At 43.1% G+C, this 19,654-nt stretch overlaps 1 long non-coding RNA gene across 6 annotated transcripts in view; it reads right to left on the bottom strand.

Moving 5' to 3' along the window:
* Positions 1-19,654, bottom strand: part of LOC107181927 — a 97,230-nt gene that overhangs the window by 37,421 nt on the left and 40,155 nt on the right. The window contains exons 4-5 of one of the 6 annotated variants that reach the window (XR_001512638.1): positions 12,990-13,141; positions 12,616-12,827 (exon numbers count right to left, since the gene is read on the bottom strand). The exons of 3 other annotated variants lie outside the window; for them this stretch is intronic. This is a non-coding gene — a long non-coding RNA (uncharacterized LOC107181927). Of the gene's footprint in view, positions 1-12,615; positions 12,828-12,989; positions 13,142-13,621; positions 13,831-19,654 lie in introns of those variants that run through there. 2 more of the 6 variants (XR_001512636.1, XR_001512637.1) reach the window with 2 other exon arrangements.

The following is a 19,654-nucleotide window of genomic DNA, read 5'->3' on the forward strand; positions in this document are numbered from 1 at the left end:
ATTTAAAGCCCCAAGGAAAGACTGTCTCTTTGGCTGGGGTCAGATTTAGGCACACCCCTGGCTTTTCCTAAAAGCAGAGAAGAGGGTAACTGGACCTCCTTAGTTTCCCTGGGAAAGAAAGTGAGCCCTGGGAATCAATAGCCCATCAAAACCCACACACATGGTGATGGAGGGTTACTGTGCCACGAAGATTGGGGGCATGGTCTTGGGAAAAGCCGTGGGTGCCGAGTGGCCAGGAAATGACAAGAAGCCTTCTATATCCACCTCACCCCCTCAAGAAACAAAAGTGAAATCAAATAAAACAAGAGAAGAAAAATAAAACCCCGGAGAGAGGCCCTGGAGCCAAGCAAATGCCTTTCCCACAGAGATATGATCACCAGTGGCCTAATCTGATTTTCTAGCAATGCCTGTGAGTCAGTAAGTGAGGAGGGGTTGACATTGTTAGGACACAGGTCACTGGAGAACATCCTCAGGGTATGATCTCTAGAGGAAAGCCTTGAAAGAGAAGATTGTGGTAAATCCTCACATGTCAAAGTCAAGGCAGGGAAAGGTCTGTTAAGGGAACAGAACTGGGTACAGTGGTCTGTGTCAGCTATTTTCCCAAACTCTACACTCTCTGGCAAGATTCCACAGTGCCCCATCGTCCACCTGGACCTCGTAGGATACGTCAAGAAGTGTCGTTTATCTTACTACACACCCGAATGCCACTCAGTTGTTCCTGCAGACAGAGGGACCATGTTTCCTATAAGTACCATCTGGCCACCTGCTATGCTTCTCAATAATGCCTCCTAAAAATACCCTTCTCCAGTATCCCCTGTGACTTGAACAGAATAAAGAGAAAAAGCAGAGTTAATCTGCTCAGATTGGCTTTCCATCGAGGGAGACTTTTGTAATGTGAGAGAGGGTGGGAAAGCAGAAGCTTTGGAGACTGACAGATTTGGATTAGAATAAAAATAAGAATTTTTATCATTATAGCTAAAATGTATTATTAGCATATGCTGGCCACTGTTATAGTTACTCTGTATGGACTATCGCATTTAATATTCTCAGTAACATTCTGCGTTAAGGATCAGTATGATCTCCATTTTGCAGATAAGGAGGCTGACACATGAGTAATTTCAGCAAGAAAATGGCAGATTTGGTCTGATTCCAGGATCAAACTTGCAACCATTCTGCAAAATCGCCTCTGAGTGAATGTGAGTGCCTTCCCCATCTCTCATATTCTCTGTTCAGGCTGACTCAAGCGTGAGGCAACTGGACAGGTAGTGAAAGGAAGAAAAGTGAAACTTGAGAAGACGAAGGAATGGGAAACTGACAGCCTATTTGTCCTGAGGACAGTCAGACGACATGCAGCATGTGGTCAGGGGGCGGACTGGGCAGCCACCGGTACTTGTGAAGACCCTACTTGTGAAGGCAGCAGACACTTCTCCAAACCATGCAGCTCTCAAGCATCAGGGAGGCAAGGTGTCAGGGGAATCAAGAAAGACTCCAACCCCAGAATACAAAGAAGGAGAGAAGGAGGGAAGGAAGAGAGGAAGGAAGGAAGGAAGGAAGGAAGGAAGGAAGGAAGGAAGGAAGGAAGGAAGATTAATAGGTGATAGATATGCTAGATATTGATTGGTAGATAAATAATAATTAATGGATAATTAATAAGGCATGATAGATAATAGATGACAGATATATAAATACTAAATAAATTATAGCTAGATAGATAATTAACAAATAAGAGATAGATAGATGATAGATAAATGATAGATAGATGATGGATAGATAGATAGATAGATAGATAGATAGATAGATAGATAGATAGACAGATAGATATTGGATCAACATACTATATTAGATACTTAACCAGAGAGACACATCCATCTACGAGGCATGAGGAGGTGGACACATGGGTGACATAGGCTGATAAAGTATTACTAGGTATCAGACCCCTGGCAGAGTGTGGGCTGAGGCTGTTGATATACCTGCCCTGGTCAGGGTGACTTCTGAAACTTGGTCTGAGCCTAATCTCCTCACAGAAACATGGTGACTCCAGTCAGGAGGGCTTAGCTAGTGTGAGAATCTACTTTCCTGCCCCTATCACTTCTGTGCTCAGTGTGTGGCTCCGGCCACCTCTCCGGTCAGACAGGTCATCATTGCTGTCATTCACATTTACGGAGCATTTACTCTGTGCATCCTTCAAAATGTCTCACTTTTGTTTTTCATTAAACTATCACAATAGGCATATGCCATTTTAGGTTCTCGGGCTGCCTTGTTCCACTGTCCATCTCTCTCCCTACCACAACATCCTTGGAGGGCACATGGTTCAGAAAGGGAAGGCAAAAAAAAATTGACCAACCTCCTTCAGCCTTTAAAAAAGTGAGAAATTAACTTTCATTGTGTTGAGTCACTGCGGATTAAGGATTAATTTGATATCTCAGCTTTGCCTGACTAATACACTACTCATAGCCTCATAGGTTTGTTATGAGAATTGAATTTATGCATGTAAAGGATTTGTAATCTTTTTTTAGAAGATCTCATTGGAATATTTTATGAATAAAAGTCAGTTAGTTGCTTATGGGTGGGTTTTGAAGATTAACGTGTGGGTTAAATGACTGCCTGGCACATGGCTGTCAGTGAGCTTATAGTAAGTGTGAATTTCTTTGCTATCAATTTGTACCACTACCATTGCTACTACTATTACTATTAAATAAGGCAGACACAGCCTTTCTACTCTTAAGGCAATAATGCTGGTTGGAAAGAAAAATTCCATCTACCGTGGAACCAACCTCCTGGGAGCTGCTGGACTCTGAGAGTGAGCTGTGTGGGTCTTTGAGTGAATACGAATGTTAATAAACAAATGCAAACACTAACAAAGGGTGTGATTAAACACTTCCAGGAGCATAAGGAGCAACAGAGAGGCATGACTTCAATCAGTGGATCCCGGCCTTCTTGTTTCTCCTTTCTTCATCATTCTGGGACCAAATGATCACTTAGATATAAATCTGAATTTATTGCTCAGTGCATTGACTGAAAGACCCTCCTTCTATCCGATGAGTTGGATACCATCTTCTTTTTTTCTTGACTTAACAACTGTAGCAATGGACCAGTGCGGCCAAAGTGCATGGTGAAATTTCCTTCCATAGTCTTACTGACTCAAGGGATATGTAATCTTGCCTGGTGTGTAGCGAGCTATTGTTAATGTCATTCTTGGATGACAGAATACTGGCACTGATCCCCTAAGGATGTGTCTTAGAGGTGTTGACTCTTACTGCCCCAGCATAAACATCCAGTCTGCTCCTGTTCATAACAGCACAGAGCTGGGGCTGGAAGTACTCCTGTTTGCAAAGGGCTTTGTTGGTTTTTTTTAAAAAATTATACAATAACCTCCAGCTCTCAGAGTTGGAAAAGATCTTAAAGGTCATCTTGCCTGTCCCTCACCCGAGGTTTAACTCGGCTTTCCAATTTTTCTACTGTGGGGTCCTTTAGCCTCACCTGAACCCCCAGAGGGCCACCGGACAGATCTCACTGCCAGGAAGTTTTTCCTTATGTTTGCCTGATTCTATATCCAGTAGCCCCGGCCCTGGCCAGTATACCCACACAGCCCATCCAAAGGTGCAATAACCATTCGTGCAACTCATTCAGCAAACAGTTATTGAGCCCTACCTTGTGCCTCTCTGAGCTTCAAAGCCTCTATAAAATCAGAGTAATAATATCACCTAATTTGCTGAGTTGTCGGGAGTATTAAATAAGGCAATATATACAGGGCATGTATCACAGAGCCTGACACACAGCAAGTGGTCAATAGACATTAGTTTTAATTGCCACTGTGTGGTGGCAATGTATTAGGAAAAAATAGAAATTTACAAGTTTGACAAGCACTGTGAAATAGAAAGGATGGGGTGCCACAGAAACACTGAGTGAATTTGAATGGGGTTTCATTATTCCATATGAAGAGAAATGCAGTTGGTTATCAGAGGACCCTGAGAAAGGCCTGGAAAACCCAGCTGAGAAGCCACAGTAAAGAACTTAGTGGATCACCCTTTGAAAGGTGCCAAACACATACGGTGGGACAGCTGTTTTGGGGGTGGCAGCAGAATGCGTTTGGCAGCAGCACAACCAGGGGAGTGAGAGCAGCTCAGGATTCAGTGCAAAAGGTGACTCAGGAACAGGATGTGATGGTTTCTGGGGCCTACTATGTGGCACAGGGCAGTCCCAGCAGCTTAAAGGAACGAGGCAGTACAAGCACAATAGAAAACAGATGTGTCACCTTAGAGCCCCCTGGCAAGGATGGTCTCACAGGCACCCAGCACAGGACAATGCAGGAGATAGGAACCAGGCCAACCACCGCTTCCCCTCATGCAAATGAAGGAGGAAGCTGGAAGAGGGGACGCTGGTGTCAATCACCTCACCACATGGCCCAGCCTCACTATGATATCAGACCAGCCGAATGGAGCACACACTTTGCTTTTATTGTTGTTGCTATTGCCGTTATTGCTGTTGCTGATGGTATTGTTGTTGCTACTGCTATTATTATTGTTGCTGCTACTGCTGTTGCTGTCATTGTTGCTGTTGTTTTTGTTGTTGCTGTTACTGTTGTTGCTGTTGTTGCTTTTGCTGTAGTTGCTGTTGTTTTTGTTGTGGCTACTGTTGTGGCTGCTGTGGCTATTGCTATTGTTGCTGCAGCTGTTACTGTTGTTATTATTGCTGCTGTTGTACTATTGTACTGTTGCTGCTCCTGTTGTTGTTGTTGTTGCTGTTGCTGTCGCTGTTGTTGTGTGACTACATCTTCTCTCATTGCATTTTTTTCAGAGCTGTGCTGAGAGGAAGGTTCTGTCTCCCCTCTGTGCCTGCTGCTTGCCTGCTGTTTCAATGATTGCCCTTCAAGTTTTCAGGCTGTAGCTGGGATGTGACCACGGATAGCAGGCAGCCCTGCAGTGGGCGGAGGCAGCTCCTCCTCTAAGTCACAGAGGATATTCCCCACCCCTGCTTAATTGTCAATAAAACAGAAAGCACAGGTCTCCCTGGGAGCCAGAGAAGAACCCTATTAAATCCTCTTTAAAGTAGTTTAGGGGGTTTTGTGTGTGTGTGTGTGTGTGTGTGTGTGTGTGTGTGTGTGTGTGTGTTTCTGTTTGGAATTTTGTTTTTATAATCAGGAGGGAGAGATTCTTTTTCCCTTTAAGGAGCTGAATTGTTAAGTGGAGGAGACCTGCTCCGCCAGCAGCAAGAACCCTGAAGAGGTCAGGAAGGCAGTAGCAGAGTGGGTAATGGAGAAAGTCTGCCCGTTGGGTCACATTGACTGTACGCTGACACTGTTTTCCAGTTGACAGCTCTATTCAACATTCAGGCTCAGGGCCAGGCCCCAGTGAGCCAACTACAGTAACAGACACTGACAGTCCCCAGCAGGTGACCAGCGTGGCTCAGTGCCTCCACCAGCAGAGTAAGTTCATGGGAAAAGCCACAGCCTGAGTGTGATCCCTGACTCCATTCTGAATATTCTGGGTGAGCTTTAGGGAGTCATGCCACCTCTCTGAGCCTCAGCTTTCTCATCTGCAAAGTGGAGCCAATATTAACCTGATAGGATTCCAGGGAAGGTTAAATAAGATGAACATATATAAAAAGCTTAACCTAGTGCCAAGCCCATCATAAGCACTCCAAGTAGCAGCTATTAAAATCTATAATTATCATGAATATGAGGCTGGTTGCACAAAGCTTGTTCCTTCAAAAGGAAATAAGGATTCAGCCAGTGAGGCTCAGTGGTTGGACTTCAACCTATAAACCAGGAGATCACGGTTCAACTCCCCATCAAGGCATATGCCCAGGTTGCAGGCTCGATCCCCAATAGGGGGCGTGCAGGAGGCAGGCATTTAATGATTCTTTCTCAGCATTGATGTTTCTATCTCTCTCTCTCCCTCTCCCTTCCTCTCTGAAATCAATAAAAATTTTTAAAAAAAAAGAAAGAAACAAGGGCCTAGGTATATGTCATTCTCTGCAGTGTGCTGACTCAGCTCCTAGAATTCTGGAGACCACTTTGGGGGGAAATGGAAAAAGATTCAGCTTCGTCTTTCTTCATGTTATTGGTTCCTTAGATTTAAAACTCCTTCCTCAGATCATTTTTTATTCCCTTTATCACAACAGTACCAAAGGCTGGTAAAAACCCCAAATAGGTGGGCTGCAAAGTGGTGGTCTGGCAGATGCCCTTGCTTCCCAAGGGAGCAGAGGATGTGGAAGTAAAGCTTGCTGTGTGTGTGGGAGGGGCAGAAGGGAGGGAATGTCCCTGCAAATGTTCTTAAAGACCCAGTGGAGAGAGCACACAGCATCTCAGCTGACATTTGCAAACAGAGCTAAATTGAGAGCTGTCACCTTCTCCAGCAAGGTCAAAAGACTCATGCCTGTTAACCTGGAGAGGTGGGAATCACAGGCGGCAAATAAAATCACACTGCCACTTGGAAACCTGCCAACTGTTACATTCAGGGTAAAAATAATTGAAAAGGTAAGTCATGTGTGGATCAGATGCTCTGGCATGAGTGGGGATTTGGAACGCTGGTGTTGAGTTCTCCTCTTCCTGAGCTCCCTCCTGCCCCAGCTTCCAGGGCATGGTTTCTGCCCAGTGCTCTTCTGCTGGCCAGCCAGCCCTGTCTCCTTCCCTGCTCCTCTTTCCCACCCCACGCCCTAGGCTTGGTCCTCTGATATTGCTTCTCCCCTTGAATATGGTATTCCCTAGAGGGTTTATCCTTTACTGGACTCATCTCCCCCCTTCCCCAGTCTCACTGATGCTTCCCACCAAGCTAGAGCCTCTAACCTAGAGCCCTCCCTCCCCTGAGCTTCTCATGGCTCACAGGCCAGCTTTTCTTGGATACTCCTGAGTAAGCCACTCATGCACTGGTTTATTCCATCAACAAATATTCAGTATCTGTTACATGCCAGGCACTGGACTCGGTGATGGGTCTAGAAAAGTGAAACACACCCTGTTGGACATTCTATTGCAAAATTTAAAAGAATAATTTTTTAAGGAAATTTTTAACAATTAAAAATTGTGAAAAATAGAATAAAGAATAAAGCATGGCCCAACACAGACAAAATCAATGGTTGAGGGAAGAAAAAAATCTATTTTTATAAAGACCACTCTGAGCTGATGACGTTGAGTGAGAGCCAGGTGTGCAAAGAATGGGGAGAGATCTTTCCAGAAAGATGAGCTGGCATGAGAAAGGCTCTCCACAATTTCTTTACAAGATCATTTGATTTGTGTGGAGCACATGAATGGAGGGCCTCCAATTCGCTGATTATCAAACAGAAGTTAAAAGCAGACAGGCAGACTATGATTTTTTTTTTAATGCTTTAACCTGACATCCAAGTAATACCTAAATAGTCCCAACCCTGACATTTATCGCCAGCCCTTCCCTGGGAAGGTCTGTAAGTAGGAAAATAATGAGAAGAAAGTTATTTTGTAATTACCCAGCATGAATTATAACTCTGAGAGGCTATTTCTAGGGGTGCTTAGTGTAATTTAGTTGGGCATTATCGGAATCTAATTTACTATGACATTTAGCAGTTCAGAGAAGCTCAAAATAACAGATTTCCATCCTGGCTTTCCTCGCCCTCTGAATGTGGATGCTTACCCTGTTAAGACTCAACTGCCTCCTCTGTGGTATTGGAATAATAATTTGCTGTCCCTACTTCCCAGGAGAGCTGGAAGATTCAGATAAGGCAACAAATGTAGAAATGCTTTGCAAGTTCACCGAAGGTCTCATTCTTCATGATTCACATTGAAGTTGGAGAACCACCTATGGGTTGCAAGTGACAAAAGAAAGCCTAACTCAAACTGATTTAAGGGAAGAAAATGTACCGACCACAATAACAAAAGAGCTAGGATTTACTAGCTTTAGTTATGGTTTGATCCCACCTGTACCAAGATCTCTTTCCATCAGCAGTCCCTTCTCCATGTTGAATTTCTTCTTAGGCTCTTCATGGTGGCTGACGATTGCTCTCAACCTATAACCTCCCAGGTCCAAATCTAGCAGGAAAGAACAAATGCCTCTCTCAGTGACTCAAGGAAAGTCCTGAACCTGATTCTCTCTGACCCGACTCAGGTTATGCAACCATCCCTGCACTGACCACTGTGTCCAGGGAGTGAGGAGCTTTGATGAGCCATGTCTGAGTCACATGCTCAACTCTCAAGCAAGAAGCCCATGAACCAAAAATAGGGGAAGGATGGACTCCCAGAGACACCAAGAAAAAGATGAAAGGAAGTTGGATAGCAAAACAGCAGATGTCCACTCTACCTCATATCTGAAATCCTTTCACAGGAAATTCCCAAGTCAGCCTTCAGTGTCTCAGGGTTGTGGTAACTAAAGACAGACTCGAGATAGGAACCTACCCCTGCTTAAGAATCAAGTCCTACAGAAACTCACAGTGCTGAGCTTTCTAAGTCCACACGGTCCAACTTGCTCTCTAGCATCTCGTCTTTCTGTTCAGATCTGGTCTGCTTCTTCCCATCCCAGGCTAGGTCCTTCCAGGTTTCTGAGGGCTTGTATTGTGAGCTTTATTCCTTTCTCCTTCAAGTTGTGATTCCATCCATTTAGCAATATGTCTGTATTCTAACCCTGGCTTCTCTCCTGCACCACAGCATTTGTTTGCTTGTTTGTTTGCTTGCTTGCTTGCTTGCTTCAGGTACCAGGGCATATAAAAGGTGCAGTGGAGCAGCACCAAGACATGATAACTGCTTGGGGGATTTGGGAGATGACCGGAGGGAGTGTGGCAGGGAGGAAGGGGTGATAGGGAAAACATCACAGAGGACAATTGAACTGAGTCTTAAGTAATATCAAGAATTTGCTAGAATAAGATGAAAGAAGGTCATTCCAGGCATGAATCATTGCATCTGAAACTATTTTGATCTCTCTTTACAGAAAAAAAGAAAACTCTTTTCTCAACCCAGAAGTTGTAAACCAGGAGCCCGCAGACAGATCAGGCTGACAGATGTGTTATATTTGGCCCACACTGCATTTTGTGAATCAATATTAGTTGCCAACATTTAAAAATGGTGAGATTTTACATAAGGATCTGGATTCCCAGCTGCTCTCAGAAATCTCAGTAGCTCTGGGAGCCCTGGACCTGAGTCCCCATTGGGGCAACAATTCCCTGCGTTAAGTAGCAGCTACCCTCTTGAGAGAGGGCAGGGTCCACACAACCTGCTGACCTCCTTGTTCTCATTGGTCATCACCTGGCTCCATTAGAGCCTGTGACCCTGTCTCAACCTAAACAACTGTTTGCTCTTCAGACCATTTTCCATTATTCTCATGTTATATCACATCATATTGTGTCCTATCATTCCACATAATTTCCCATCAAACAATCTAATCTGTTTACTCCCTTACTTAAAAGTCTCCAGGGATTCTCCAAATCAACAGAATAAAGTCTAAACACCCAACGCAGACTGAGTTCGCCTCAACCAGCCACCTCTACTGTATTCACAAGCTTTCCAGTCCTAAAGCCCTGTGCTCTGAGTATTTGCCATTTTCCAATTTCATCCTTTCCCATGACTGCATACTCTTTTTGTTGTTGTTGGCAATATTACAGATGTCACCCATTTCCTCCCTTTGCCCCCTCTACCCAGTCCCCACCCCCCTCAGCCCTTCACCACATTATTATGTGTGTCCATGGGCTATGCATTTATGCATATATGTTCTCTGGTTAATCTCTTCCAGTGCCCCCCCCACACCCATATCGTCTGAGATCTATCAGTCGGTTCCATGTATCCATGCCTCTGGACCTATTTGGTTCCTCAGTTTATTTTATTCATTAGATTCTACATATAAGTGAGAGCATGTGATATTTTTCTTTCTCTGGCTGCCTTATTTCGCTCAGCATAATAATCTCTGGGTCCATCCCTGCTGTCCCAAAGGGTAAAAGTTCCTTCTTTTCTACAGCTGCATAGTATTCCATTGTGTAAATGTACCACAGCTTTTTATCAACTCACCTACTGATGGTCATGGACTGTTTTCAGATCTTAACTATTCTAAATAACTTTGCAATGAACATAAGGTGGCATATAAAGAGGAGTATATATTCTTTCTGATTGATGTTTCAGGATTCTTAGGATATATTCCCACATGTGGGATCACTGGGCCAAAAGGCAGTTCCATTATTAATGTTTTGAGAAAACTCCATACTGTTTTCTACAGTGGCTGCACTAGTATACATTCCCACCAGCAGTGTATGAGGGTTCTCTTTTCTCCACATCCTCACCAGCATTTAGTATTTGTTGATTTATTGATGGTAGCCATTCTGGCAGGTGGAAGGTGACACTTATTTAGTTTTAATTTGCATCTTTCTGATGATTAGTGACATTGAGCATTTTTTCATATGTCTATTGATCTTCTATATGTCCTCTTTGGAGAATTATCTATTTCAGTCCTTTGTCCATTTTTTAAATGGATTGCTTGTCTTCCTAGTGTTAAGTTGTTTAAGTTCTTTATATATCTTGGATTAACCCCTTATCAGCTGTATCATTGGCAAATATATTCTCCCATACAGTGGGTTCCCTTTTCATTTTGATGATGGTTTCTTTTGCCATACAGGAGCTTTTTACTTTGATATAGTCCCATGTGTTTGTTGTTTTTTATTTGTTTCCCTTACCCTAGGAGATGTATTGGCAAACATACTGCTACGTGAGATATGACTGCGTGCTATTAGCACATGCTATCCCTCCCAGCTGCTCTCTACTAGTCAAACTTCCCTTGACCGTCAATGACCAGAAGAGAGGTTACCTCCTCTATACACACCACACTGACTCTTCTAGGTAAAACCTTCCCTCTCCTCCTGTATCCTCCAGCGGCACTGTGTTCCTACCTTGGCTTCAGTACCTGCCATGTTTCTCTCTAATTATCTGTTTACATGGCTGCCTCCTCCACACTCACTCAGACTGAGATCCTTGAAAGCAGAAACCGTGACTGATTCATCATTGTACATTCAGTGTTGTCTGCATTCCTTGGCAGATATCACATACTCAATAAATTCTTGTTGAATGAAAAAAAGGAACAAACACACCGGGGGAAGAAATTGGCATGTGTTCATGGAATGTCACACCTCAACAATTGTAATGAAAGAAGTCCTTTCCCTTGAAGCATTTCTGTCTACTCTAACCACAAGGAAGCCTTCCCTTCCCTGGATCCCTGTAGAAACAGTGGTTTATGACAGACCCTACATGAGAGAGATCCCAGAATGTTATCACTTTCTCACTCAACTCCAGACACACTTGGCCTACTTGTGCCTTGAAGACACTAGTGCCCTCCCGCCTCAGGTGCTTTGCACGTTCTATTCCCTCTGTCTGGAATTCTCTTCTTTGTATTTATAAGGCCCACTCCTCTACTCTATTCAGATAAGAGATCACATTGAACCTTCTCAGAAAAGCCTCCTCTGGTCGACAAAGTAAAACTGTAAAAGTGTCCCCCATGCCTTGCCACTGCTTTACTCGTCTTTGAGGAAGGACTATAAGAAGCAGGACATTAGGGACTGCGAAAGCCAGGATTTATGTCACCAAAACTCTCTGCCCTCTCCTCTCTATCATTCATATTTGTATGTTCTACTTGGCTCCATCCTTTTCTTTCTCTATAAGTTTGACGAAAATATTGAACAACCAGCATGACATGGGCACTGGCATGGACCAGGTGCCAGTTATTTTCGGGTTGTTATAACAAGATACCACAGGCTAGGTGGCTTATAAACAAAAGAAATTTATTTCTCACAGTTCTGGAGGCTGGAAGTCTGAGATCAAGGTGCCAGCATGGTTGTGTTCTGGCTTGCAGACTGATAACTTCTCATTGTATCCTCACATGGCAGGAAGAAAGCTTGCCAGCTCTCTGGCCTCTTCTTATCAGGGCACTAATCCTGATCATGATAGTTCTATCCTTCAGGACTTAATTACCTCCCAAAGCCACACCTCCAAATACCATCATAATGGGGGTTATACTTGCAACATATGAATCTAGGGAGGACACAGACCTACAGTGCATAACAAGACCCCAGCTCTGAACAGTGAGAGAGGCACCCTGCTCAACAGCAGTGAAACACTAGCCTGATTCTTCTCATTGTACAAGTGAAGATATTGAAGCCAAAAGAGATGTTTCGGTTGTGTCCAGGCACATGGCAAGAACTCAATATCCCTGGCACCACCTCTAGTCCTCTTTTCACTGTCGTAAGCTCCCCCTCTGTCTTCATCCATCAGGGAGGTGAAGTAAGGCCGAATCGAGAGAACCAGACAAGGGTTGCTATTGTTATCCCATTGGCTGGCAGGAAGAAGCCAGCATGCTATAGCACACAAGGAGGGTTGCTTAGTGGAAGCCACAAGAACCTGGAAAGCAGTGCCAGCCAGACGGCAGATACAGGGAGGAGCCAATGGGATGAGAGTTTGCAGCCAGGATGGCAGATGCCAGGAGGACTGCAGCTATTCTGGGATGCAAGCCGTGGCTGCTTCATTTCCCTGGCCCTGGCGGTCTCCACTTGCCCGGGGTAGGGGAGAGGCCCTCACCCTCTCTCCAGCTCCTTATTCATGTCGAGTCTGAGACCTGAGACTTCAGAGCCAAGCAGTCAGGCCAAAGGGAATCAGCTTTTAACAGAAAAGAATGATTAACTATCATCTCACATCATGATAAATGCTTAGTCATTGTCCTTATTAGAACTCTACAGTCACCCAAGCTACTCAGAACTTATCTGGTCCAAATGTCCCATTTTCCTAGATTAAGAAACTGAGGCCCAAAGAGGGAATGCGACTTGCCTCAAGGTCCTACAGCAAATTTGATGGAGCGTTGAGCATTGCCTGACTTCTCAGTTCAGGACTCCTTCACCTGGACTGCCTAAGATCAGGAGGTTATCCAATTCTCATTCTTGGGATTATCAATCTTCCTCTTCATGGGGCCAGTCAAGCTTGACCTCCATGCCCCCCATTCCTCCAAGGGCCATGCTATGGCTGCAGGTATGGATTCCTGTTACAGCCCCTCTCCCATTACCTCATGTGCTGTACTGAGGGGCTACACAATGCAGGCTTGGGTCCCACACTGTCTTCTGGATTCAGAGCCTGAGCCAAGCCCAAAGCATCCAGCCCCCTTTCTGTGCCACAGGCTCCTCCCAGGTAGAAACACCTTAGCCCCAGATGTCTCTCCTGGAAATAGAGAGAAACAAAAGAATGGGTAAGAAAGAAATTCCTTCTTTTCTGCTCCTAACAGGACCCAACATTCTTTCCACTGGCCCCTCTTTCTGTCTGGATGGACAACAAACAGTATTTCATGCAGCCCCAAGAGGCCCTCCACACTGGGTCACAGGCCCTGAATTTGCTAGATATACCAGAGTTAGGTATGGGACCTGGACACTTTACTTCACCTGCCTGTTTTCTCATCTGTGAAATGGGCATATGATGGTGTCAACCTCAAAGAGTTGGGAGATTTTAATGATGTCAAGGATTTGGCTCTGTACCTGGGATAGAGTCAGCCCTCCAGGCTTTTTAGCGGTGGGATGATAGCAATGTCCCCACAACGTCGGTGGAGGTAGAATGTCCCTGCAGCCACTACTACTTTCCCTGCTCCTCTCAGCCCATCTCAAGCCCCGCTGCCCAGAAGCTTTCTCTGATTACTCTCATCTCTCCATCCATTTCTTTTCTCAGAACTTCCATTCCTCAGCCAGCACTGAGTTAAATTCCATATCTAATTATTCTGGATTGGTGGCAGTCTTGTTTCTTCATCTAAAACGTTAAACTTCTATCATGGAAGACCAATGAGTTTTCTTCCCCACACCCATCCCACCCACCCACCCATCCCAGCAGTGCAACACGCAGGACCCAGTCATGCAGAAGTTCTGGAAAAGTCAGCAATTAGGTGAGTGAACAGATGACTGTTTGTTTTCATGGAAATAGAGTAAAGCAATCTGTATCTCTTTCATCCTTTGCTTCTCTGATCTGTAAAACTTGATCAGGAGGTTATCCAATTCTCATGAGATCTTGGAGCCAGACCTACAAATCTGTCAAGTGAGGCAGCCCCAGCCTCTCTTGTTTATTACCCAAAGGAGGGAAGATTAACATCGTATGTATAGAGTACTCAATAGTTTATGAAATGCCCTTAACAATTCATTGAGCAAGAAAGGAGCTTTTTCCATTTGCACAGAAGGATATCAAGGCTCAGAGGGCTTGGGAGACTAACCTACACTCATACAGCTGACAAGGAGCAAGTGGGGAGTTGGGCCCCTGCTACTGGCCCTAGGTCTTGTGCTTCACCCTCTCTACCAGAAGCTACCTGGGGAGGCCCCAGAATCACTCCTACCTGGCCACAGGTGGACTGGTCAATCCCTTCTCTTTAATTAAACTTCCAATGGCTGCTATGTTCTGTGTATGTTTCTCTAATGCCAATTCCACTAGAATATTCAAGGAAACCCAACCTAATTTGACAAGGCCATTCCTGTAAGAGATGTCAGGGACACTGTGGCTGCCCAAGCTCTCCCTGTCTCTGTGTTCCCAGGCCTGGAGCAGACCTGGCTGAGGGAAAGTATGCCTGGGAAGGCACATCCCCTCACAGCCACTCACCAGAATGATGAGCCTCTGTTCCACTCTACAGATTCCACAGGCATGTTCTGCTTTAAGCCTGTGTGGTAACCAAGAGAATAATTATCCCCATTTAACAGAGAGAAGACTGAGGATCATAAAGACAGAGTTGGCTTGAGTTTTGGAAGGAGAATGACCAAGTTGAAGTTCTTCCTGCCATTTACAAGTTATGGGAGTTTAGGCAAGTTACTGAATTTCTCTGCTCCTTAATTTTCCTATGTAAAAGATAAGGCTATCATACTAACATTTCAAATTATTTCAGGGTTTTTAAAAGATGGCATATATAAAGCACTAAACATAAAGTAAGTATTTAATGAATGACAATCATAAGTCTACCTACTAACTCTGTTATCTTCGTAAATTATTTAATTGTAATTTTTTTAAGAAAAGAGCCCCCCTCATGGGGATGCCATAAGAACTTGATAAGACAACCCCCATAAAGCACCCATGCCAGTGCCTGCACAAAGTAGATGCTTCATAAATGCTAGCTATGCATTGCCATCCCCAGCGGCAGGGCCAGAAAACAGCTTTGACCAAGTTCCTCTGGCTCTAATCCTGCAGCCCCTGGGTGAGGTTAAAAATTGTGAGGAAACGGAGAAATTATCAATGGTGGCCTCGCTGGCATGGGCAGGAATAGACCACTCCAGACATGACAGTTTTTCCATACCTAAAACAAGGGATAGATGTTGCACTTTTATCCATGTGGATAGGTGAGGCAGAGCGAGAGGGCGTAGGTCACAAAGGTGGTCATGACCTCATTGCAACTTCAGGGTATTTCCAGGCAAAACCTCGTTTGGGGAGACTTATTGGGCATCATCCTAGAAGTAGGTCTTATATGGTTTGGGAAGAAACTCTGCAGCCTTTCCCAATCCCTGCCTCTCGTCTCTTTTTCCTTAGACACTGCTGCTCTCCTTTTCCAGGAAATCCAGGACAGGATTTGGGTTGCCTCCCACCATCCTCTTCCCAGAATTCTGGGAGATTGCCTGGGAGAAGGCGACTCCTCTGCGTGTGACAGAGGAATGATTCAGAGTCAGATGCTGGTAATAAGCATTGCTCTGTGGGCTGGCCATGGAGTCCAGGGCCCAGGAAGTGCATCTGGATAGCATCAGAATCACAAATGGAGGAGATCTTGGAAGGACTCCGCCCCAGCAGGCACCCACAAAGCAGGAATATGTAGGGAACCAGACAGGAGGAAGGGGTGATGCTCTTCAAAGTTAATGAGCTTGTATGAATGATATTTTTTTATATTTCTCTACACGGCTAAAGAAAAGAGAGAGGTAGGATACCAAGAAAGAGTCCAAGGAAATTTCTAAGTAGAGCATTTTCTATAGGTGATGGCCAGAACAGTGCCATCAAGAGCTATATAAAATCAGTTGGAAACAACTGGATAATGTTATCAGTCGTTATTGCAGTGTGGTTTCTATAAGCCCATAACACACATCTTATTGCCCTCTCAATTCATATTCAGAGCACTCAGGAGAAATCATGTTTTTCTTATTGTTGCCTCTTGGTTCATTAAAAACCGTATTTCATAGAATGAAGCTAGTTATATCACCTGAGAGAGGCAACACTTACAAAAAAACATCTGAATAAAATGACACCACAAAATGTAAACAATAAATTGCTTGTAAAAACATAAAATATTATGGTGCGCATTGTATATGAAACATGGCTGTATCCTAGTTCCTAAGACAGAGTCTGGAATGTACAATAATATTTATTTTATCAATTTATAAGAATTAGATTTATAGCATTTCCTCTTTTTTATCACCATTTACCCCCTCTGTATCCTCTTCCACCTCCACACACACACACACACACACCACAATCACCACACTGTTGTCCATATCCATGAGTTCTCTCTCTTTTTTCTTTCTTTTTTGTTCAATCCCTCCACCCCTCAAACACCCTACCATCGCCAGAGCTGTCTTGCCTGTTCTAATTTCTTAATACATTTTGCCATGATTTATTTCAAATCACTTATGTATGAAATCCATTTTTCCACTGAATTTCTTTCCTCTCTCTCTGATTTTGTAATCATTTTTGCTCAATGGAACCTTGTCGCCTACAATGTTGTTTATTTGACAAAAACTATGTTAGTGCTAATGACATTCTCCATGTCATCAACACACAAAGGTATCTTCTCGCCACAGCTCGGGTAAATGTGCTGTTCTGTTCTCTTCCTGGTTTGTATTTTGTGATTTGTTTGTTTCTCTGTTTAGTTCTTTGAACCATTTGGAAGATTTTCAATGTATAAAGATGAAGGATAGTTCTAAGGTCTCAATGCATTTCTTACACTAAAATTACTTTCGACATTGTGGTTTTGTTTCCCATTTTTCATTTTCTGTATTCTGCTGGTGAGACTCACTTTCTCAAAATCTAGTCTATCCCATGGGTCATTTTTCAAAGCACAACTGTTGAGGAATGCCATTGGTTTATTTTCAGTTTGCAATATATTTTTTAATCTTTTAGTTAGGGAACTCTACTGCCATTATTTTCAAGCATTTCCTTCTTCATCATCTTTATTAGTATCATTTGTGCATCCTCTCCATTTTCCTCCCAGATGGCTTTCACTACCAGTTGACCACATTCTGCTAACTACTTCATTAAATTATTATAATGTAGAAAGCAGAGTCCTTATTTTATTTTTAAAGGTTTCCAGCAACTAGAGAGATCAGCTTTCCATTTCTTCCTGCATCTTCATCCTACTAAGGTTTCATAATTTTCCCTGAACAAACTTCTTATGTGGTAGATTAAATTAATTCTCATGTATTTCAAGGTTTTCCTGTCATTATTACAACTAATTTACTATGTATGCCAAGAAATCATAATGATGAAAATGATTTTTCAATTCATGTGTAGTCTCAAACTGTTAGACTAATTTCAGTGTATTTTCCCAGTAGAGTTATTCTTGACATTTATGACTGAATGGTCACCGTTTCAATAACTTGCAAGAGACTCCAAAAGGCCATGATATGTTATTATTTAACATTTTGCTGGAACTCAAAATTGAATCACTCCCCATGCAAGGTTACTGTGTAAGAGAAAGTCACGTTGCTAAGGGGAGTAGCCAGCCACCCTGCATAAGGGTAATACTGGATATTATACATCTTCCATCCTTCCCTTGGAGAGTCTCCATGAACATTTACACATTAAAGCCTTGAGAAGTCTTGCAAAAAAATAAATTTGTTTTATTTTGCTTAACTCGATGTTTCTCAAACTTATTTGAGAACATTTTTCTCACAGCACACAGGATGCCATGAGACACCAGTATGAGAAACAATGGTTTGAGAAACAATCATTATAGAATAATTATGGATTAAAAGTTATCAAAAAGATTTCTGCCTCCGCTTAACCTCACTTTTACAGAAGATTTATATGCAATGATGATGTTCTTGAGTTGGGGACCTTAGAAGTTTTTGAGACTTATCTTGTACAAGAATACATTCAAGTCATCTGCAAAGGTGACATTTTTCTTTCTTTAGTTCCCATTTTTGTGCAATTGTTTTCCTTGCTGCATAACTATTTCAATTTTATACTTTGCCATTTTATTTTACTTGATTTATTCATTTAGCAAACACATCTGTAGTACTCACTCTATACTGTTTTGAGTGCTTTATTAATAATCTAAAACAGCCTCATGAGCTCGATGCCATTATTATTATTCCAATTTTACAGGTCAGAAAACTGTAGTTTCCAATGATGATGAGGCGTTCCTCCAAGATCTTATTTTTTAAGGAAACTGCCACATTATCCTTTAGTCATATTATTTTTTCTAACTTTAAATATAAACTGTATATAATGAAAAAAGTCTCCATTCTTTTTTATTTGTTTTTAAGTGTCTTCAGTTAAAATTAAATGTAGAAATATGCTATTACCTTTCTTAGCCTCTATTGAGATAATTATGTTTTTTACCATTTTTCATTTATTATTAAAAAGGTATCATGCTAGCTTTGCTTTCCTTGATTACACTGGATTACTTGTTCTAATGTGTTGCTGTGTTTTCTGCATAAAGATTAAGATTTTATTTCTAAGCTCATAAATGAGTTGAACAGCCATCGTCCCCTTCTTTAAGGTGGAGGGGGGTGGCAATCATATTTACCTCAACCAATGCAATGTATTAGTATTAATGGAGTAGCTCCCCTGTTACTGTGTGTTAGACTCTGTAGAACATGAAAGATTCAATGAGCAGAATATGAGAGAGGGCAGTGGGAAGGGAAGCAGACCTTCTGTGGCCATATAGGAAAAAGAGAAGTCAATGATCCTGAGAACTTTATAAAAGCCCAGATCTATACTACTGAGCATCCACTTTCTGTTACTCCGTTTTAGTTTCCCTCAAAGACCTAAGATATTACTTAAACAGAAGAGGCCCCAAATCAACTGAGTGAACAAACACACAGAGAAAAAAAAAATCTAGCTAAGCACAAGCCATACAGTAAAGTGCTCAATAAATAAGTATTTTTAAAATGACATGAGCCAGCTCTTTGACCAAACCAACTAGTCAAGTTGGTTATCAAAATGCAGGGCAGCTAGAGACTTGTTCAATTGGTCATTAAGACGAAAAGTGCTGCAAAGACTTCACCCTCATCTGACGTCAGCCTGGGTGGGAGGGTCTGGAAGCTTGGAGAGATGGGAGCAGGTCAGCAGACAGTCCAGGGGGCCTGAAGAAAAAGAACAAGACCTCAAGGTGTTCTGGCAGCTCCCACTGCCCTACAGACAGAACTGAGTGTCTCTATAGCTTCAGGCATCTGCACCTGGCAGTTGACCCTTTGCCTCCCAAAAGCCCACAGAGCTTGTGGCATCAGGACTTAGTGACAATTAAGGAACCAAGAAAAAGTTTCACCTCCTATAGTTGTACCTGACAAGCCCTGAGCCAGTCCAGTCACCTGCTACCTGGTGACCAAAATATATTCGAACTCAGGGAAGCAGATGTTATCTGTGGACTGAATAGCTATACCCCATCAAGTGAGCCAACTTGTCACATCCACTTCCCTTTTTTCTTTCCATCCTTATTCATGTCTTCATGGCCTCCCCCATTTTCTCCACCTGCCCTCCACCACCCACTAAGTCCCATTCTCCATTCCA

The sequence above is a fragment of the Myotis davidii genome, unplaced genomic scaffold (assembly GCF_000327345.1).
Source record: "Myotis davidii unplaced genomic scaffold, ASM32734v1 scaffold874, whole genome shotgun sequence".
Taxonomy (NCBI): Eukaryota; Metazoa; Chordata; class Mammalia; order Chiroptera; family Vespertilionidae; genus Myotis; species Myotis davidii.